Genomic DNA, 23,624 nt, shown 5'->3' on the forward strand with positions numbered 1-23,624 from the left:
TCCTTAGGCTCCACTTTCTGTGTCTGAAATGTGGTTGAAAACTAATATTCCAGATGTTTCCTCGTATTTTAAGTGGAACCACAGATCAAGCTTCCTGTAGGAAGGCAGTATGGCACAGTGGAAGAACCGTCTTTGGAGTCAGACAGGCATCTGAATTGTGGCTCTACCTTTCCAAGCTGTACGGCCTTGAGAAAGGAATGATTCTCTGAACCTCAGTTTCCTCGTCGATGAAAATAACATTTCTATGATGGAAACACCACTTTTGCTACTCGGTGGCGACCTCCATGAGTACAAAGACTCTCTGGGTTGTCCATCCTTAGGTAGTCTATGCCTAACACAGGGTGGCTTTCTCAGTTAATCCACATGGAGGCCATGATTAAAACCTCACAGGATTTTGAGGAGACTGACAAGATTCAAGATGTGAAGTGCTGCCCTGGCCAAGTGGCTCAATTGATTGGGGTGTCATCCTGTACACCAAAAGGTTGTGGGTTTGATTCCTGGTCAGGGCACACACCTAGGTTGTGGGTTCGATACCTGGTCAGGGCACATACCTAGGTTGTGGGTTTGATTCCTGGTCAGGGCACACACCTAGGTTGTGGGTTCGATTTGGGACATGTATGAGAAGCAAGAGATCAATGTTTCTCTCTCTCCCTTCCTCTCTCTCTATAATCAATAAGTATATTCTTGGGTGAGGATTAAAAAAAACAAACTTCAGGGGACTCATTCACAGAGGGGTTGAGGGGAACCCACATTTAGAAGAAAGCGTGAAGTGCCTCAGCTCGGACGTAGCACTTGGAAAGTGCTGACTTACTCGTCGGCAGTGCTGGCAGACTCATTTCTTCTACCTGAGTGATGTGGATGCTCAAAGAAGGATACAAGTCTTTGGTTACGCTCATTGTAGTAATGAAGAGAAAAGACAGGCACTCAGAAAGCTCTCTGATTTACGGATATTTCCTAATAAATTCAGTGCTGACTCTCAAGCTCTTGCTGAAGCTCACTCTCTGGCAACAGAAAAAAAAAACCCATCAGACACAAAGCCAGTGACGTCATTGATGGTGGAAGGCAATCCTTCAGTAATACCAATGGCTTCCGGCCTTAGGGTCTTCCAAGAAGATTCACAAAACTAGACCCGGGCATGGAAACTAGATTTTAAAGGGCCCCTGGTACAATGGACTATTGTTCCAGGATGGAAACAACTCAGAACAAAATGATGAGTGGGATTTTCCTTGCACTGGCCACAATACATATGTTTGTTCAAGAAAAAAAAGTTGGAGCAAGAAGACATGGATGTCTGCTGCTAAAGAAAAGCCTGTCTGTGCCAGCCACAGTGGTGAGATTGTTCAGGGAGTTCATCTTGAAAGTCCAATTACCCCAACAGCATGTCCAAGGTCAGTGTCATTCTGGGGTGTGCCAACACTCCAGTTTCGTAAGTACCAGATGTGAATCGCACAGGGTATCTGCCCGTGGGAGGACTGGCACCCACTGAACTTGTTGGCCCACCTGGGCTGATGCCACCTTTCTCCTTGTTCCCTCCCATTTCCTGGGACAGACCTGTCTAATGGAGACATCCACAGATACCAAGGAACCTTAAATTGTAGAATCCTGCACTTGGATCCCCTGTTCCTAGGGGAGTGATTGAGGGAGAACACCTCTTAATGATGACCCAGGCCCCACATTTAAGGAGTAAGCGATCAAAAGGTACCCCTGTTTTGATTCTAGTAGAACTGCCAGAAACCACAATAGTCTAAAGAAGTACAAGTCCTACAAGGCTGAGTCGTGAAGTGACCCATTTACCCTTACACTTGACTTAAAAATATATCTTGTAAACACATGACGCCAAGTTCCCTTCTGCCCTATATTTCAGGGGAGACTTAAGAGCAGCAATTTACCTACAAGTTCTTAAGCAGCCTAGAAGGTAGTACACACCATTTCTCCAAACAGTGAATAACGTGTCCTAATATGGAATAAAAAATGAAATATCTAAAATTTCACAAACCAAATGGCCTGATTCGAGACCCTCGATGAGGACTTTAAAGGATGTAACTTCACGAGCCATGGTAAGATCCAATCTTGAAGAGGTACCACCAAGAGAACCTGCAATCTCTGAGGGGTGTTCATTGTACAGTTTCTCAAAAGAAGTTGATATTAAATCAATATTGTAAGGTAAATCTCTGTACGTACTAATATGTGGAGCAAGTGAGGCACTTGGTATACTATGACCTCAAATAAGAAAAAAAAGGATAGAGATACATAAACCACATCCATACACATTTACGCAAAATATGTGAAAATAATAATAGCTAATATTTATATGGCATTTACTGTCAGGCAGTATTTTAAGTGTCCTGCAAATGTTAACTCATTGATCTTCACAACAGCCCTACGATGTAGGTAAGCTATTTGTGGATGAAGAATCTGAGGCACAGAGTGGTTAAGTAAGTTGCCCAAGGTCACACAGCTAGAAGAAGCAGAGCTGAGAACTGAAGTCAATACAGACTACTCTAGACTCCATTTCTTATCTGCTGAGTGACACCGCCACTGATGATCTCGAAAATCTTCAGAGGCTGTTTGGAACAAAGCCTTCCCTCTTCTTCATTCTACTACCTTCCTTGCAGCTGACTTCCCCGAACACACACACATGCGTGCACACATGCACGCACACACGCACGCACACACACACACACACACACATACGCCAACAGAGTTGGGAGTCCTTTTTCTCTCACAGTATTTGCCACTAGAATGATCTATTTAGACAGAACGAGACAGCCCTTGGAGGGCAGGACTTGGTGGCCTCGTCCTCTTCCTGTCTCTCACACCCTTAACTTTTGGTTCATAGCTTAGCTTTATGCCTGGGCTCAGGGGAAACACCAGTTTCTGAGGAATGGTTCCCATGCAGACCGGTGAGAGACCTGAGAGTTCTAAGATGGTCTCATTCCAGATTATTCAGAAGGCCCTTCAAGGCAGGGACTGGTGGGTCACAGATATGGAAGTTCATACACCTGTAGAGCAGGGGGGAAGGGCTGAAATCTGGAAGAAGGAAGACATGGGATCTCTTTGTTCCAATCACCCGGCAAACCCATGGCAATTCCCACAGATAACTGAGAACCAGAACTAGGTTCATTAACCTCTGAATTCTTGTATTTATTATTATTAACCATATGGATGGCAGTGACTAATTCCTGCCACATGGCTGGGATATAGCTTCCTTATTAAGATGGTAACCTAAATACTGTCGTTTTTATAAGGAAAGCTGCTTTAAGCATAAGCTTTCCCTTAATTTTATACCTTCATCTTGAACCGCCAACGTTCGCATTTGTTAGTGTTCATGGCTTCCTTTTCCAAATTCCCATTTGACTACACGGCTGCTTCTTACAAGGGTCTACAGATCCATGGGAAGCTACCAGCTTCCCCCTTGCTATCTTCTTCTTCCTCTTCAACCCATCACAGGCCGCTTCGCAACCCAGAGCACCTTTGGGGCGGTCACCTCTCCAGCTCCACACTTGGCTCAGAGCACTCCATGTACGTGTTTTCCTTGGGAGGGGGTGCGCTGGGCAGTGGGGGCAACACCTCTCTGAGATGGGGATGGTCCTTTTTCAGGGAAAACAAACACAGCATGCTTTTCTCTCAGGGTGGGATGTGGATGGGAAGCACAGGGTGAGCGAGGCAGCATGGGGCCCAGTTATGCCCGTCTAAGTGGCTCCCCACTACCTCTCCTAAAAGGGGCCACTGGGGAGTGACGCTATAGAGCTTAGTAGTCATGTGTTCTCATTTCCCCACACCAGTACTCTCAAAGTATTTCCGCTACCTCTCCATAATCCCTCTTTATCCTGGAATGAATGAGAGGGAGAAAAGAAGAACCTGGATATTTTTTTCCACCTTGAAAATTTTGAGAGATAGTTGCAAATCAGTAAAAAAATTATCTAATTCCCCAATAAACATTCTCAGACAGGCTAAGGCGCTCTTTTTCTTTGTTGCTAAACCCACGGTTGAAAGAAGAATTACTCCTTATTGGGGGTGGGGTGGAGGTGGGGATCAATCCTTGTTTGGGTTACAAATCATGGACTCCAAAAGGAAACAGGATTCCACGCTGAAAACACTCACAGGATAGGACAGACAGGTCCTCGGCGTCTCTGCCAGAGGAGCCACAAGGCCGGAAAGAGGGGACACACACAATACTCCCCCAACCAACTTATACTTTGGTATACAAACTTTATCAAGTATAATGTTGCCAGATTTCGGTGCATAAAAAAAGTAGCTGAAAAAAAAATAAAAAACTCAAAACCATAAATAATGCCAAGTAATAAAGGAGGTGAATGTTTCTGTTATTAGATTCTTTCATTGTATAAATCTGTTTAATAAGCTGGCTAGGAATCACTGATAGAAAACAGACTTAGTATGGTGTTACAGACCAACCCGTTCTAAAAGGCCAGTGTGGGAACCCGTGCCAAGTTATATTTTTCTGTTCTTAACCAATGCAACTTAAAATGTAATTATTGTTTCCTTGTTCAAAAATGGAAAATGTCTTAGGAGGCTGTGTTTAGAGGGAGTAGAAGGTATGCTCAGTGTTAGAGACCCCCCCCCCACCCCTACGCATTTGAACTCACATTACCGTCTTTATAGATCACGGTGCCTTTTGTCTTACTCGTTGAGAGGGGCTGGGGTCTGTGTATGACTCCTACTTTTTAGAGGCCTATTTCTCAACATTTATATGCGTGTGTTTAGAAAAATCCATCCAAATATCCTCCCTTTGACCCAAGAGCCATGGCAACCACTTTGGCTAAAGAAATTCACTGAACACTAAAGGGGGTGGGGAGAGGGTGTGAGGGGATGCGGGGTGGATGGAATGGAGGTCTCCGGGGTCACGTTCATCTTCCAACACTACAGCTTATAACGGCTTGTTGATGTTTTCCTGGGATTGGTTCCTATCATCATGATGGGCTGTAAAATGAAATGCCATCATCCAGCCAAGGGTTGGAGTGGAAATATTTACCAAATGGCATAAACAACAACACCAGGAATCCCCACATGCTCAGCCACGCTCCCGGGGCTTGGCCAGTGGCAGCCACACGGCTGTTTATAGCACCGCGATGCATATACTTCACTGCCCGGCCCGTTGAGTTTCTGACCCCAGTTCCCAGGCCCCTTTTTAGAGGCCCACACACAGTTAAGTGGATAAAACAGATGGTAATGGGACAAAATAGGCTCTTTATCAACCAATTTAATTCATGTTTGGGAACTTTAAGTCTCAACAGCATAAAAGGACATCACTTGGAGTTGTGCATAGGACTGTGTTCCGTCTGTAACCACGCATTGCACGCTTTGCCCCGCACTTCACACACGTCATGCAGAAGTGCCTAATAGAAGGTGACCCAACAATGAGTTGAAGTTGGAAGCAAATACTTTTAATTTGGATATGTTCTAGTAAGTTGACCATTAAGTCCTTAGTCATGAACATAACCCCTTCTAAAACACTCTTTGGAAAACAAAAAAAATAATTCAATGCAGAACACTTGGGGCATGAACTTAGAGGCCTCTCTTGTAGTTCCTGGGATTTATATAGTTCCTTTGTTTCTGAATACTAATTTTTTAAAAATCCTCACCTGAGGATATGTTTATTGACTTGAGAGAGAGAGAGATCAATCAGTTGCCTCCCATATGTGCCCCAACTGGGAATTGAACCCATGAACTTTTTGTGTACAGGACGACACTCCAACCAACTGAGCTACCTGGCTAGGGCTGAATACTAATTTTTTTGGACAAAATCCCATTAAAGAAGATTGGAATTGTCATTATTTTACAAGGGTAGAGCCCAAACACAGAAGATGAAATGTAAAGGGGACCATTTAGTAATGTAAACACCATGACTATAGTTAACAATACTGTATTGTATATTTGAAAGTTGCTAAGAGAATCGATCTTAAAAGTTTTTATATAAGGAAAAACAACTGTAACTAGGTAAAGCAATGGACTGAACTAATCCCACTGTGGCAATCATTCTGTAATACGTGCATATATCAAACCATTATGTTGCATATCCTATACTTATACAATATTATATGTCAATTATATCACAATTAAACTGGAAAAAAATTAAAAGAAGCCACTTGTATGTGACCAGAGGCTACAGGAAGGTAAGTCAACATTTATTATACTTACGGCTGTGGGAAATGAAACAGGAGAAAGAAAGGATGCGTTAGATTTTTCTCTGCGACTACTCTCAAGTAATGCTAATAAAAGTAGAGGGGAAAAAGTGGGAAAAATTCCAGGTTGTATTTTTTGTTCTCCAAAAAGCAAACTAAGGACTGACACAAAACTTTCCTTCTGGGACAGTCGCACAGGAACTGGGGGGCTGAGGGAGCGTGCAGCATACTCTTCGTGACTGCCGGACGGAAACCAACACCCAGCAAGGGCCAACCCGAGCCCGACCCGGCGCTCGGGCATTCGCCTCACCCCTGCTCTTCTGATTCAGTGGTTCACGGGGAAAGAAGTACGAAAACAAAAACCGCAAGGACACAGCAGGAGTGACCCTCGGGGGAACACAGTCAGACCTCTGTGAGAGCCACAGAAATGGGGGTAACTGGCCCCGAGGCTCCAGTGCTACATTGGCTTAGAGACCCAGAGCTATTCCTAGAAAGAGCTGACGCTAGGAAATAACAGTTAGAAATAACTGTTATACTTAAGCCTGGGGAAAAGCTGAAGGTCTACCAAGAGATGATTAAGTTTGATTCCCAGTCAGGGCACATACCTGGGTTGCAGGCCAGGTCCCCAATTGGGGGTGCTCAAGAGGGAACCACGTGTTGATATTTCTCTCCCTTTCTCCCATCTTCCCCTCTCTCTAAAAATGAACAAATAAAATCTTTTTTTAAAAGAGAGAGATGATTAAGCCCTGGCTGGGTAGCTCAGTTGGTTAGAGTGACGTCCTGATGTACCAAGGTTGTGAGTTCTATCCCCGGTCAGGGCACGTATAAGAATCAACCAACGAATGCATAAATAAGTGGAACAGCAAATCTTTCTCTCTCTCTCTCTCTCTGTCAAAAGTCAATAAAAAAGGGAAAAAAGATGCTTAATAATAGTGAAGATCTAGGGGCTCATTTTCAAAGAAATATTTAAAGAAAAAAAGAGCTTCTTGAGTTATCTTTGAAAATTAATATTTGGTAATACTGATTATGTTCCAATTCTTAAGGTGAGTTTCCATTTAAAAATATAACAAAACCTACAAATCTCAAATAGCTGTATTTAAGGCTGTCATTTGGCTGCTAAATAATTATAACCACACCACTATGACAGTGCCAAAGTACTTTAATTGTAAGCAAAGCGTCCATAAGAAAATAAAAAAGCACATCCAACCACAGAAAGTTCCACATATACGTTAACCTCACGGGATATTTATAACTCAGGTGCAGAGACGCTGAGGGACATACCTAAGATCACAGAGCGGCTGTAAAGAGAACCAGGACTAGAACTGAGGCGTATCACATTTTTTATGTAACACTGCTTTTCCACATATAGGATTTGGGGCTTTCTCATGTTCTCATCAACTCTTTGAAAACTGGAAACACATCCCAGACTGCTTGAGGTCTTGTAAGTCAGAAGCCACCCAGCGCCCTGGTCAAGGGCATTGAGGTGAACTTCGGCCACATTCAGCAAAGCCAGGGGGACGCACACAGACCTTAAGAGTTATCTTGCTTTCATTGCACAATGACCTCTTCCTGATGGGACTGAGATAGGGACAATCATGCAGAGGTAGCCATCATTATCGATCACCTACTATGTGTGAGTGACTCTTCTAAGTGTATAATATCTATCACCTCATTTACTTCAGTGTGTAAGGAATTATGCATGTTTAACAGATGAGGAGGGCGGTTAAGGAACTTGCTCAAGTTCACACAGAAGTGCCAAACGATGGATTTGAACCCAGGTCTGTCCTTCTTTCAAAGCCCATGTGCTTTCTAGTAAGCCAGGCTTTTCCTTCTGGCAGGGGTCAGCGCTGCCCTCAGCTCACAGCCCTACTTCACGGGGTGTGGCTGGTGCTCTACCCCCTACACTGCACGGAGCGGAAAGGAAACTGGTAACCCAGCTAAGCAGCTGCGTCAGAGTTCAGCTGGTTCTTCACTAGCCACTGGGGCCATCTGGCAACCCTAAGAGATGCCTCCTTATTCTCTAAGGCCAGTATTCCATCTTTAGAGGAACAGAACCTGAAAAATGGTAACCCTCCCAAGGAGGGTGACATTTACCTGCATCTTTTATCCTAATATGAAGAAAGACTTTAAAAAAGGATCGTGTAGGAACATGGAGGGAATCTGAGGAAATTAGGCAACTGAAAGATGTGTGGGAAGCTCACATCTATGTGCAGCAGCTACCTGTATCAGGTACCTTGAGGTGTGGACAGTGTTATGAAAGGCCGGAGGAGATGTAACCTAGCTACCTACGTACCTACTTACTTACCCACCTTCCCTCCCTCCCGTCCTCCCTCCCTCCCTCTCCCCTCCTTTCCTTCTTCCCTCCCTCCCTCCAACCATCTGACCTTCCTTCCTCCCTCCCTCCTTTCCTTCCTTCCCTCCTTCCTTCCCTCTTCCCTCCCTCCTTCCATCCATCCGACCTTCCTTCAGATGAGGCTTTCTAGAGGAAGCAACATATATGCGGAGGCTGTAGTATGACTAAGAATACAAAAAGCAAAAGTGAGAGGGGCATTCCAGCCACTGAACACTATGACTCACATGGGAAACTATAAGCATCCTGGTGATGCTGAAACATAAAATTCAAGGCAGGAAGAGGTCAGAACTGTGGCCACAGAGGTCGGCGGAAAATAGACCGAGGAAAGGCTTTGTAGGCCACGCTACGAAGCGTGGGCTTTTCTGCCCTGGGCACCCGGGGAGTCTCTGACGGACTTCAGACAGACTAGTGACAAGGCCAGAGCTGCAGTGTCACAGGAAGACCCGATAATTAGAAAATGAACCAGGCAGTAGTAACAGAAATGAAAAGGAGAAAGGACAAGCTTGGGAACTTTCAGAGAAAAAACATCAGCAGGGATCGTCACTTTGTGTGGAGAAGGAGGCCGCGGTGAGGACGACCCCCGTATTTCTAGTTTTGTGGGTGGCGGTGCTACAAGCTCCGGCCGGAAAATGACAATGACGGTGCCGTTGGGAATGGAGCACAGTTAGGATGGGTCAGGTGAGTAAAATTATGCCTGCCCTTCATCCAGCCAACAAAAATTACTGACCGCCTCTGAAGTGCCAGGCACAGAACTTGGTGCGGGGATCTCCCAGAGGTGACTTTTCAGCCTCCGCCACTCAGAAGGGAGTCAGAACTATTCGCAGAGCGCTGCGGCCTGGTGTGAGAAGGGCCCCCAAAGTGGCGACAAAAGAGGATGGGCCACTTCTGCCTCAATCCATGCAGAGCCAGAGCCAGGCAATGGGAGAGAGGGTAACCACCTGGGCCCTCTGCCTGTGGGCTGGTCACTCCCCACTGTCCCCGCTCCCCTGTGAAGAAGTCAAGGACAGTAATGAAAAATGACAGTAGGAAGAAAAAAGCACCGAAGTCCAATTAACAACAGGTGGTAAGGCTGTCAGTTCAAATCTCCATCCTGGAAGCCAAGCAGAGACGGGGCTGAATCCAGCTCAGTATTCAAACTCTGTTAAACCCACAGCATGGATGGCTCGGGAGCCCAGGTGTCCCTTCTCACCCACTGGATGTTTCTCTGGCAGTTCAGAAGTTCCAGGCTGCTGCTGTGTCCCCACACATAGGCCCTTGTTTACATTCTCTCCCCACTCTCAGCGATCAGGGACTATTTTTTCCTTTCTTTCTTTTTTTAGGCAGCTCAGAAGATACCCACAGACTGGGCCTCCAACAGCAGTGTGCGGCTCCGGTTCCCCATCATCCTCTTCATTTTGCCTCAGTAAGGTACCATTCAAATATTACTTGAAAAATCAATTCTATCCCCAGCTTTGCTGCATCAGCAGAGCTGCTCAGCACGCGGGGCGATGGCTGCAGGGATGGCTGATTCGGCTCGGAGGCCCTGCTGCTGGGCCAGCTCTTGAATGGCCAACGTGAAAGGGAGGCTGGGGAGCTCGGACACGTTGGGCTTCCTCAACCATCCTTTGTTCCGAATATCCTAGAACCACAAATGGTTATGTGGCCCTGGAAGGGGCCTTGTGGATGGTCTTGTCTCCCAAAGCCCTTCATACATAGATGGGAACCTTAGGAAGTGATCTAGATCCTAGGTTCACAGTCCGAACGACTCCATTTCACTGCATTTCTATACAAAAGTTTGAGCTGCTACAGGATTCTTAGATAAAAATACACCCAGGGCCCATAACTGATCCTATAAAGGAAGGGTCATATGAAGTATGTCTTTTCTCTCAAAGCTGGAAAAAAAAAGAAACATGAATTCTGGAACCCTGCCACTTACCAATGTAACCTAAACTCTTTATATCTTCGTTTTCTTAGTATTAAAATGGAAATAACAATAATATGGACTCTCTGAGTCTGTTGTGAAGATTAAATAAGATAGCCTAGGGCTCTAGGTAAAGAGACTATTTAAATTTAGTATAAGAAAACACTGTCTTTATTTCTACTTCCAAATTCATAACAAAGAGAATATCCCATGCCTCAAGAATCTAAAAATGACCATACTAAAAAAATAAATAAAAAAAGAGGAAAAATTTGCATTTCATTATTGGAATGGTGTCGTTAGCATGTTGAAGATTCTATTAGCTGCCACCAATTTTCACATTAAGTGGACATGAGTTATTGCTGGATACTTGAAGCTGTCTCTGGAGAATAAAACATCATAGCCACATAAATGGTCAAGTCAGATCCCATGGCGTGTCTTGATGTCACAGTAAGGGACAAGATGAGAAAAGCACATGCTACACCAGAGAGGACAGGAGAAGCCTGGGAGTGGGGAGGGAGATTCTGGCTCTTGCTCTTGGTAAGGCAAGAGTGGGATGGGGCAGTGGTAATGAGCTCACTGAATGAGCAGAGGACCTCAAATTTTTCTTAGGATTAGTTGACAGAAATAACATTTCCCCAGCAAGATGCTGGGTGGTATTACCATCCCAGGATGGTAATAAAGAGCCTGAAGTGGCTCTGATTCATCTAATTCTAGGGATGATCTGGCTCCTTTTTCATTTACCACTTAAAAATCCCTTATATGAAAATATGAAATTGCAACATACAAATTTTTGAGAGGGCTGGAAAGGGAGATTTTTTTCACACTGTAAAAAAAATTATTTTTGTCAAAAGGTCCTTTAAATTGTAACTCCATTTACAGTCACTAACCTGGGATCCACATGTCCCCAAGAGACCCATGGATAGAATGCAGGTGGTCCATGGATTTGGACGAACCCAAAATTCCACCTATATTTTCACTAATCTCTAACTTAAATTTAGCACTTATTTCAATTATGAATGTAGGCAATAGTCAGTAGTACCTGTGACCGTCACCAATAGAAATCGGCATTTTCATTGCACATTGCTGTTGCTGCAAGTTATATCAGGAATTGGGAAACATTTGTAAAGGACCAGATAGCAAATATTTTAGCCTTTGAGGGCTAAATGATCTCAATCCCGCTATTTCACTCTGCTGCTGAAGTGTGAAAGCAGGCAGAGACGATATGTAAATGAATGAACGCGGCTGTGTTCCAATAAAACTTTACTTACAAAAAAACGGTCGGTGGGCTGTAGTTTACTGATCCCTGGTGTACACACATTCTGACTTCGAAATTATAGTTCTTATTAGTTCTGATTATTTAGTATGTTAAAAAATAAGTCTGCATTGTTATATCATAAATGTGTAGTCACAGAAAATATTTTCACAGTGTTCTACGTATCGAAAAATATTCAGAGCCACGACCAGTTGTAGCTCAATTGGTTGGTCATCGTCCCACAAAGTGAAGGGTTGTTGGTTTGATTCCTGGTTGGAGCACATGCCTGGGTTGTGGGTTCGGTCCCCAGTAAGGCGCATGCAAGAGGCAACCAATCAATGTTTCTTTCTCACATTGATGTTCCACTCCCTCTTTTTCTCCCTTCCTTCCCCTCTCTCTAAAAATAAATAAATAAAATCTTTGGAAAAAAGAAAAATATTCTGAGAAGGGGTCCATAGGCCTTGTCAGGTTACCAACAGTTCATAGCATGAAGGTTAAGATGCCTGTCATAGATCTATCTACTTGTTTACAAATGACTTCTAGGCCAAGACCAGATGTGATGGGGAAGAGAAAGCTGGAGAGGCACTATCAGAGTGGTAGAAGGTACTGTCAACTGAAGCCCCTCAGATATGAAATAAAAACTCTCTGGGCTTTCTAGGGCAGCTAATAGAAAAAAGCATTCTTTTCCTTGTTTACAGTGACTGCAGAGAGTTCCCCTTTTTTGTAAATTTCTTCTCTGTTTGCAACAGCACTGCCTTCCCACGCCATTACTTTTTGCCACACATTTTCCCAAAGCGTTTACAGTGAAAATCTGTTACTTAAGCACAGAGGGTTTGTATATTCCAAACAGAAACTTGCCTTCCTGATGCTTTCCTTCCCCAAATGTCACCTAAGCAATGCTTTCTGGGATATTAGGGAGCAACTTTCCTCTTTGCAGTTTATATTTAGAAACCTGAAGCTGAAGGGACTGGGGTGGGGTGGGGGCAAGTTGAAGGGGAGGAGGAGACATGGGTACCAGGTATCCCTGTGCTTGATCAAGGTCAAAACGCTGTAAAAATAGGCTTAGAGTCTTGGGACAGTGAAATCAACAGAGAATATATGTGGCAAGTTACATCTTTCTCATAGAAGATGGGCTGTTTTGTCCTTTATGTGTAAGCCCTGTGTACTTCTAATACTGCAACAGCGAAATATAATGTGGGGAGAAAGCACCTTCTGCTTAGTTCTGTACTAAACAGCTCTGGGTTACATTTACAATTTTAATAAACTGATTTGTCAAAACTGTCAGAATCAAGGAAGATCATCTGGATACCAGATGAACAAAAATATCTGTAATTATAAGTTGTCCATTTTTCTCTTTCATCTTCTATATATGTATCTATAAGCAGCTACATATTTTCATGCACATACATACCCATAAATTTTAAATCATTTTTTAAAAACCTGTCATAATAAAATTCAGGAGAGTGGAAAATACAGTTCTCATGGGATAGTAAGGGACTTGAAGGCTAAGCTGTACTCCCCGTCTAAGGATCAACATCTTTCGGCTGAACTGTTTTGTCAGAGCCAAAACATTTCAGTTTCATTACCACCTGGATTGTTCCTAATCCCTGCTGATCACTCTCTTGCTGTGGGACCATAGGCAAGTAACTAAACCTCTCTAGATCACTGATATCTGTGTGTAAAATAAATGTTTTGCTATGTGTTAACTGCCCTACATAAGTGGTACCAGTATTAATGAGATTCTCTGGCATAAGAACCCCAACCCCTCTGAAGAATGCTATGAAATCACCATGAATTCGTCATAAATGAATGAATGAACTCAAATACGTATTCCAAGTTTCATCAGAAGCTCATATTTTGCAATGTGTTACATTATGACATGTGACTACTTTTAGCTGGAAGGTACCCCACATTTGAAGGCACTGAAATGTTTCCACAGAAGGGATGAGAGGGGTGACTGAAAAGATGGAGGGGTGCAACCTGAGACACAGAAACTGATGGGACACTCCCTTCGGGGGCCCTGGATCTGACTGTTTTTGGGAAGTAATTTGGAAAGGGAGAGAGTAACCCATGCTCCTTTTCTTCATTATTCTCAGGGGAGAGGATCTGAGCTAGAATTTGAACTCACCTGGAGAATGAAGACACGGAAGCGAGCCAGTGTTAGCATGACCAGGCCACTCGGGAGAGCTTCCACGTACTAGAGCTCAACGTCCTTCCTTTATTTTTATTTGAAGATCAATTAGAAATGCAGGCTCTAGAGGCGGCTAGCTGGAAAGCTGACTTTTTGGGGTGGTAGTGGTATGGATAGTTGATTTTTAAACCTGACATTCTAAATGAACCCTGATGGGTTAAGGGCTGCCATGAGTGTCTCTGGCAATTTTCCAGGCCTGTCACATGCCAGGCACAAAGTGGGCTGGGAAGTACAATTTACTGAAGTATTTTGTGGATGTCCAGGCCTGTGTCTCTAGGGACGGAGAAGAATCTGCTATTGTAACCAAGATTTGTGGCCTTTTCAAATCAGAAATGGACACAGGTACAGAATAATAGTGCTTGAAGTGACCTTAGACACCTGTTAGGATATACTACTTAACTTTTGGAGAAGAAAGCGAAGGTCCAGAGATGGTGAGTGAGTTGCTCAAGGCCCCACAGTGAGCTACCGTTGAGCGTGCAGCCCAGTTGGCACCCAGACTGCGAATCTGCAGGCATGCCGTGGCAAAATGCTAACCAGTGGGTCTTCTTTGATATTACCCTCTCTGGACTATTTAGAAACAGTCTCTTTAAGAGATGAAATGCTTGACTATAGAGAAAAGTGGGAATAGGTTGCTAACGATGGATAGAAAAACACATTCTTGAAAGCCTAGCCACTGAGCAGAAGTTACTTCCAGAATGAACGCAAGTATCTGTAATCTTTCTGGAGTCCCTATTTCATCTTCTCTGTCAGACTCGGCTCGCCTTGTTTTCTCTCTGTCCATCAACCACTGGGGACCGACATCACTCCGACCTTTCTAGCAAGAACACCTGGCCTTGGCTGTCTCTGTAGCCTCGCTCCTCTGCCCATCCCTACAGGGCCCTAAGGCTTTGCCGACTGCGGCTTTAATCATTTGTTAATTTGCTTAAACATCTGGTCAAATTTTGGAAATAGTCTCAACGGGAGGGTTTATGCTAAATTCTCTTGGATGTTGAGAGTTTCCACATGACACCCTCACTCCCCTTCCCACACGAACAAATGACCAAGGACCATGAGACAGGCCAAGCCAAGAAAGAAAATAGTCTAGGAGTATGATGTTGGCCTCTCTTTGTTGTTCTTTGGGCTCCTAAACTCAAAATGCTACAAAGTAAACGTATCTGCAGCTCCTCCATCCCCACCTTCTTTTTCTAGGAATGGTATCGCTTTCTACTCAGCCGCCTAACCAGACCTTGAATAATCATCCCAGATGCCGCCCTCTCTCTTACATTCTGGACACAATGTGCCATTATTCCTCCTAGAGCCCCCGAACGTCCTCTCACATTTGCACCTCTTCTCATTGTTACTACCATCACCTTGCTTCAGACATGCATCACTGATCATCTGGATTAACACAGTTAGTACCGGACAGATTCCCTGGGTCCAGTCCCACCCCCGTTTCAACCCATTTTCCACTCTGTAGCCAAAGCTTTTTCTGAAACGCATATCTGATTATACTGCCTTGCTTAAAATTCCATGGGAGCTCCCCAAAGCCCCAAAGCCTCTGACTCTCGACCATGACATCTCAGTTCCTCTTTTATTTTTCATTCTGTATTTTATTGCTGAAATACATTGTCCTGCCCCATCCATGATAAGAATCTCACTCAGATCCCCCATTCCTCCCCCTCATCCCCCAAGCAGTCCTGCGCAAGTGCTCTAGAATTCACTTCCCACTGGACATTTTGGAGTGTGGCCGTTGGGTAGCCAGGTGGAACCACCTGGGGGCCTTTGTGGAGAAAAATGGAGGGGGCGTGAGAGAGGCCCAGGAGGAGCTTATTTGAGGGTCTTGGCCACTTGCTCATGGGCCAGCTCGATCTCCCCATGATCAGACAAGTGGAGGTGAACTCCTCTGGGGCACAGGCATTGCGCAAGTACTGATGTACCCCTGGAACATCTCAGGGATGCAGAATCCACAGTACCTCTTACACATACCCGTACTGTGTGGAGCTTTGGCAACAGGGTGTAGTCGGCCAGAGTGAGCTCATCGCCATCCAGAACCTTCCTCTGAGAGATGCCCTCCTCCTCTGCACCGGTCTCATCCATTTCTTCTGGAAGGGGGGATGTCAAGTCATTGTCTAAAACTTTCAGAGCTTTCAGGAGCCCCTTCTCTGGATTATCATTGAGTGCTGGCTTTGAATTCTTGACGTAGGCAGAAAAGTTGGTGAATATGTCCAGGCCAGCTGTGTTTGATTCAGGGTTCAGAGCTGCCAGCTTTGGGCCCCTGTGGGGGCACAGCGCTGCCTCCAGAAATTCCTCAATCTTGTTGGTGTGTGTGTACTTCGGTGCCATCGAGCAGAAACGGGAGCTGCCCTCGTGGGCACAGCTTCTGTACTGTCTCAGTTTGCCTCTTGGTGTCAACGGTGGACTTTGAAAACGACTCCCTTGAGCCAGAGCACCATGAGGAGTCTCTGGGAGAAGGGGCAGCTCCCAATCTTGGCCCCGTCACTGCCTTTACAAACAATTTGACCTGTGGTTGTTCTTCAGCCACGGTTGTGACGGGGACCTGGAAGCGGTCATCACTGGGGGAGCTAGGAGGGGACCGGGCTGGGGAATGTGGTTCTCACAGGCAGAGATTCTGTCTCCCAGAGCTAGGACAGTCCCCTCAGCACAACCCACTCACTCCAGACTCGGCCTCCCCACCAGCGCAGTGGCCCCTACACTCAGCTCCTTCAGCTCGATCGCCCACCTCAGCTCCTCTCGATCAGCCTCCTACCTCTCCCACCTCATCTCCTATTTATGCCCCATGTCCTGGCCTTTCTGAACTAAACGAAGCTCTGACCTCTTTGTCTATGGACTTTGTCCATGCTGTTCCCTCTTCGCTGCTGCCTGGCTAATCCCCACTTGTTCTTCAAGACTTGGTTCAAGCAGTCATTTCTCCAGGAATGCACCCCTGGCATACGGCTGGTGCTTAATACATTTGTTGAATAAATGAATAAATCAAATAAAATAGTTGGAGCATGTTCTGGTAAACACATCACTTTCCTACAGAACCTCAGTAGTAATTGCATGGGCAAAGGAAAGGCTGTAGGTTGGGCAATGAGAACCTTGGCTGAAGGGGATGTCAATATCACGGGATGGGGAGAAGCCCCCCGTTTCACGTGCCCTTTGGCCAAATCGCCTTTTCAAAAGTGAGATCGAATCTCAAAGAATAGTCTCTCCACAGAAGATCTGAAGGGGGAACAATAACATAATTGCCTGCTTGGAAACATTGAGAACCATCAGAAAACAGTGATCAGGCTACTTGCCCTCACTGATCATACCAGCAATTGTCCTATCAACTGGTCTTCAAGCCCAACTCAAGGTCACCACAGAACTTGGAGAACCCAAATGACCTCTGCTGAGTTTGACTGAGAGAAGGAAGGGGTCATGGAAAGAGATACATTCTGCCTCATATGGTGATGATACACATTTAGATTCTGTGTCCCTTGGGGAAAGAACACACACACACACACACACACACACACACACACACACACACCTCCTTTTCAGAGAAGAAAGAGAAACTTCATGATTCTCTTAGGCCCGTGCACAAGCTATGTGAGCTATCGTTGTGTTTAAGCCTCTGCCTTGAGAAAGCAGCTCCGTCTGCTACCTCAGAGATGGAGAGACAGCTCCCCTTCTGACTCTCTCAGCCTCCCCTTCGCCTTAGGGGTAACGCTGGGCATTGTCAGTCTCAGAGATAGAGGGGCTCTCCTCCTTCCTCCCGCCAGGAGCCAGACTGCTCTCTGGCAGAAGGCTCCATCACCAACACCTCCTGGCCGCCATCACCTGCTCCTTATAAACCACTTCACTGGAGAATTCAGTTTGAGGAAGGAAGAAAGGGGTTTCTAGCTGGGCTGCCTCCTAATCCAGCACCATCGTTCCAGATGTTCTGACTCACTTAAAGAGACTTCCCTGTCTGGACCGTCCATCTCAGGCAGCTTATTACAGAGCATGCCCTCCAAGGGCTTAGAGATAAGTCTTGGGGTGTGGGGGTGGGGAGCGCACTCCCCACTCAAGACTTCATCACCCAGCAGGGGCTGTTTAGAAGCTAGGCTTCTCGGCTTGTCTCCTCCACAAAGTGACACCAAGACCTTCCTGTCGGCCACAATCTTTCGTAGTGATGTCATCCGCAGCTTGGGTCATGTGAGTGGAGGCAGTGTCATTTTCCAGGTTAGCGAGGTGCCTAAAGCTGAACTGATCCGTCATACTGAGAGGACCACAGGAGCACAGAGAACTGTCTTAGGGGCAAAGACCTCAGGGGGAAGCAATGAAGCAGAAGTCTACAGAGAAACTCTTTTTTGACGTTTGGAAAAGACAGCTCATCCGCAAACCCATCTGCATCAAATGCAGGCTAATCCCAGTGCCCAAGATTGGATGGAGCCCGGCACCCAGAAACAGGGCTGCCTAACTGTGTTTCCATGGCAACACTGTCTTGGGAATTCTGACAAACACCGGGGTGGGAGAGATGGAGAAGAGTACCCAGTGGGATCAGACATTTCTGACACCCAGCCTAGGCCTAGAATTCAATAGTGTTAATGACTCAAGGTCTTTCAAAGCTGACCTGCCCACCAACACCTGAAGCGGTGCATTCAAACTGCATTAGACAAAAGCTCTCTCTTTCTTAACCCTCCCCCTGCTTCCTGGCTTTCTGAACTCAGACTATCAGTGAGAAACTTTTAAATAACAGAAGGAATCCCAAATGCCACGCTGTGGGGAGCTTAACTTTGCTTGTCCCTCATAGGGCTTAATCTAACATTTAAAGATACTTAGCATGGGTGATCCTCCCCAGGTTGGTGAGAAGTTCTGGGTCCCTCAGATGAAGAGGTGAAGGACCCGTTAGTGTGGGACATGATAGTGTACTGCCTGCAGGCCCAGAATAAAAACAGAAGGTGTTACATTTCAGGTCTCTTTTCAAACATAACGAGCATTCCATTATGAGTTTAACGATAATAGCTGAGCATCTCTTCTATATATTTCCTTATTTTTTAAAAATAACGACTTGTTTGGGCGCCTGGAAGATACAAAAACGAAATGCTCTAATCTGTTAGTTAACTACGGGGCCACAGACACAACCACCGACTTTCCAGCAAAAGGAGCTGCTTCCCCAGACCTCCTGAATCCTGCTGCACGTAATGGAATTTACGCTGACGACCACATGGAGTTCCTCATATTGTCTCCCCAGCAACATGGTCTTTTCTCTTTTGTATTGACCATTGGTGACCCCTGGTCACCTGGCAAGCATGTGAGGGTTGTGACTTGCGGTCTTAGGAATGCTTGGTTTGGGCTGAGACAGAATAAGGAGACCATGCTTTGGTTTTTTTCCCTAGGAGTTCTCGGAGCCTTACTTCTCTCCTCTTAAACATTAGTCAAGAAGCTTAAATTAATGGTTAACTTTTTTTCTTCATCTCACCATATCTCTCTGAGAGATACATGTCTTCCCCAGTAAGAGAGGGAACACTTTGTAAATTGGAGTGGGGAAGGTAAGAAAGAAAAGTTATGAGAATCTCCTGGATTGGAAGGATAAGGGATTTTCTTAAATTATAAGCGAGCTTTCCCACCTAAAGCATTTCTAATATCCCTGGAAACTGAAACTGTGACCGCCTCCACAATCTACCATCCCTTAATTTTCTATTTGTTCCCCAGTGAGGCTGGGTCCACATCTCTTTTAAGATTCCATCAGTAATACTGTTTGCTAACATGGCGGTGGGCGCTGAGCTTGCTCCCAGAACGTGAGTTCATAGAAACCCTCCTGGCTGCCAAACTCTAGCAGTAATTGGTATTTATACCTCGAGAAATCTTTATCAAAAAAATTATCCATCTATCAAATACTGCATTTGTCAAAAATAACTCCCCATAAATGATTTTTTTTTCCTGGTGCACATGATCACAGGTTATTGCTTAAGTTCCTATGGCTTAATTGGAGATTTTTAATCACTGAGGGTTCAACTTTGCAAATATTCTGTATATACTGATGAAAAACAGACATCCCCAGGCAAATTTAAAAAAATGAAATCCACATACTTTGTTGCTTACATGATATCATGTAAGGGATGAGAGGCTACGGTAACTCACTCAGCACGTACAAATACCGGGCGCGCGGTTAGGGGACCCTCTGTATTCTCCCAGCCTGGCCTCACCTACTCAGTTCCCGAGTATGCAGGAGCTCCCCCAACGCCAGATTTCTTTTCCATCAAACTAAGGAACTGTCCTTTTCTCTTAGTCCTCTGCAAACCTCCCTGACCAAAAGAGAGAGAGGGAAAGAAAGAAGTACAAGGACTGCTATGAGAAGATTCGATGGTAAAGAAGGGAAGTGGGGAGCATGGGTGGGGTTGGGACTCATCTAAAGAAAACACGGGGTGATCCTAGAATCCTAGCCCCTGGAGGGGCGAGTGGGTGCCAAGTTCTGCATTTCTCCTAAATGATCCCAGCAGCTGCAGCACGTTATATGTGGCAACTCTTTCAGGATCTGAAAGGGTTTTCAAAGTCATGCCGGCAGCTGCCTCCTGTCGCCCCACTCGGCAATGATTGAACCTCTTGTTCCTTTTATAGAGTTGTTCTCTCCTAATAAAACACTAAATGCTGGTCCGAGCAACTGTTCCAGGATCACTAGCGGCAACCCTCCCGCCCTCTGCAAGCTCCTCACCCTACATGCCTTTTCTTTTCGGTCACAATGGACCCCTGTGTAAACTGCTACCGCAGTGACTGACTGCGGCACAAGCATGCACGCGGGCTTGAATATGTGCGCGCACACATGCGCACACGCACACACACACACACAGAGGCACCCCCGATCCCATTCCAACCAAACCTGAACTCCACATCCATTTCCAGCTATTTTAAGAGCTGCTACTTTAAATCTGGGCACCCGTCCTAAACACATGAAAGCATATACGGAGCACAAACTGCCCTAAATGAAGAACCGCAATTCATTGTGTCAGGAGCCTGCAGAGGTGACACCTTCAAGCTGTTTGTCAGAATCAAAGCTGTGGCTTGTCAGCTTTTGGATGGGAAGCTCGGCAAAACAAGCTGTTTTTCTTTTTTTTTCCCTGGCAAATATGAACCATATTTTAAAGGTGTGAACTCCTTCCAAACTTCAGAATGCTGATGGAAACACCACCATCCCAATCTGGGAGTCGGCTTGAAGAGGGTTCTTCTTGCTCATGTCAAATGTCACTGTCCTTCTCCCAGCCACGGCCTCGGATCCACAGCAAGAGAGCGTGGTTCCCTTCCGTGTAAAGGACAGCAACATTTAAAAGTGGCCTTTGTTTTTAAGGGGTCATGCCTACTGTATATTTCATCTGTATTTTGATATTTCCATTTAGGATTATAAGCTCCCCAAGAGTCGGGGCCCAGGCTCTTCAGCTTCTGTCGCTGGCAGCTAGTAACACGCCTGGAATGTAGTAGTCCTTCAGGAAATGTTTGCTCAATAAACAAATGAAACCCTCAAAACAGAATGGACTTGGCTTGTGGGTGGTTGGCTAAAATTGGCAAACTGAAAAAGCCCCTCCTTGGTCACATTTGTTCCCAAGACTTTGAAAGCTTTTTGTCGGGCTTTTAATGAGAGAATTCTACCTTCTTAAAATAATTCTGGTTAAGTAATGGCCGTTTGACAATAAATTTAAAAAACAAACCAGAAAGACGCTTCAAGCTCTAATGGATCGTAAACAAATTAGAGGCACCCCAAATTCTCTGTGCAGCTTTTCTTTACCTTAAGATCACTCTGAAAGTGTAAATAAAAATGCGATAGTTGGTGATTTACTATTTCAGCTCACATTGTTTTGTGTGTGTGTGTGTACGTGTGTTGTTTCACTCACTGCTAAGCATTTTATTTAAACTCATGGACTCCTTTTCTATTATGAAAAAATATTTAAAAAGCAGAAAAAATGGTATCATGAACCCCGTATTCCCATCACCAGTTTTAACAATGATCAATTCAGGGCCACTCTTATTTCATATGTATATTAATTAGTTTTTCACTTCAGCTTTGTGACAAACAGACTTTTGCCTAGAGCTCCCCAATTAGTTTATAATTACTACCAACCTTTTAGTTTGGAGAAACCTCCCACTCAGAAGGTAGACTTTTTGAGCCAAAATATGCCATTTGACGTGGGTGCAGCTGCTTAAAATACATCTTCATTAAAGTCAGATGAAGGAGATAAGCTCGGTCTCAGCCTCCAGTGGAACACAGGCAAGGCTTGCATTTCTCTTTTAAGTATAAAAGTAGAACTCCAGTGCCTCCCATGCTACACACACACACACACACACACACAAGTAAATACCCTAGTTTCTGCACAAGTTTGTGAAGAGTGTGTTTCCAGACCTATTGGTCATTAGCACTCACACCTCCTGTTCCCAAGTTCTGCGCTTACTCTTTGAAGGCAAGGAACCAGGGCAAAATAAATGTTCTCACAAATTGACTTTAAAGAACAGACCTTTATACATCTTTTCATTTTTATGGCTTAAGATGGTGCAAAAATGTTCCTCACTCCCTAAACAGTTATTATTCTCTGTAATGTAACATAGCAGATACTTTCTAAATCCTTTTAGCCTTCTCCCCCTTACTGGAAAGATCATCTTTTTTTTATTTTATTTTATTTCAAAGTGGATTTAATAAAGAAAAGGAGTGCTGTTAAAGTAATACGTGAGGCTTTGACATTAAGCAGTGCAACCCCGCCGAGTCGGCAAGAACAGGGTCTCTAATCTCCAGTGATTTATAGAGGCTCTTCCTTCATCTCTGTGCTTGGGGAGGGCCAAAAAGTTTAGAGACAGCCTGGCGTCCCTCTTACTCCACACCACTAACTCCTGCTGGCCGGTCTGCCTGCTAAAACTTTTAACCCCTTAGCTGCTAGCTGACGGCACAGCCATTAGAGCCAGTTTATTTGCTTTCCGAGGACAGAGTGGTTTCAAATTGCAGTAATGCACATGGAGGTAAACATCTATGCCTGATACTGGGAAATTGTAAGCAAAGAGCGAAAAAGGAGCTAAAAGCCAAATTGGGCTCATTTGAAGATGTTTGCAAAAATGGTCAGAAGAGAAGGCCCTCTTCAAGAATAAACGAGGATTTGCCAGTCGGGCCCCCCCACCTTGCTTTGGGAGTGAGCCTGCTGAGCCATCATGGCGGCTCCAGTCTCTCCTCTGTAATGCTCAGTCCTCAGAAATGTAACTCAAAGTTCCAGAACATGAACAGGAGGCTCAGACAACACTAAGAGTCTGAAGCAAGTTGTTCCACTATGGACTAAGCGGTGGGAAGGAAGGTGCACTTGAGCTAGGCCTTCCCAAGAGGAAATGTGTACAAAAAGGGCAGCTGGGCCTGTATGGCAGTTGGTCAGTCCTGGGACGCGAGAGACTGAAGGATTGGTGCCATGAGGCAGACACTAGTCATTTTAAACTGTTTATTGGTTGACAGATAAATACTATGATGCTATTTCATCACCCTCTACCTTTATCCTCTAAAACCAAAATCTTCTGGTCCAAGGCTCCCTTTCACAGAAACACACCCACAGAATGCCAGCCACCGCCTGGGCCTGAATGGGGTTTGGTGGTTCTCAGTACAGCCTGTCCCTTAGGGCTGGGCAAGCGGCTTCTTGAGGGGGCAGCTAGCTCCCTTCCAGCCATCTCTGCATTAAAAACTGCCAGGGGAACTTACTGGCCCTCTGACAGGCCACATTTTGTGCTTGCTTCGGACTTGGTTCCTGGTCTCTGTCACCCTGATAAGGAAGTACTCCTCCGAACACCCCCAGCAGTGAAGCAGAGAGCAGAGTAAAGGTGTC

At 45.1% G+C, this 23,624-nt stretch overlaps 1 protein-coding gene and 1 pseudogene across 10 annotated transcripts in view; both read right to left on the reverse strand.

The window, feature by feature from the left end:
- The window catches only part of BCAS3 (BCAS3 microtubule associated cell migration factor), a 489,419-nt gene that overhangs the window by 66,988 nt on the left and 398,807 nt on the right, over positions 1-23,624 (reverse strand). The gene's annotated exons all lie outside the window — the stretch shown is intronic.
- Positions 15,646-17,981, reverse strand: LOC149998674 (chloride intracellular channel protein 1 pseudogene; annotated as a pseudogene).

The sequence above is a fragment of the Furipterus horrens genome, unplaced genomic scaffold (genome assembly GCF_987537825.1).
Source record: "Furipterus horrens unplaced genomic scaffold, mFurHor1.1.pri manual_scaffold_11, whole genome shotgun sequence".
Lineage (NCBI taxonomy): Eukaryota > Metazoa > Chordata > Mammalia > Chiroptera > Furipteridae > Furipterus > Furipterus horrens.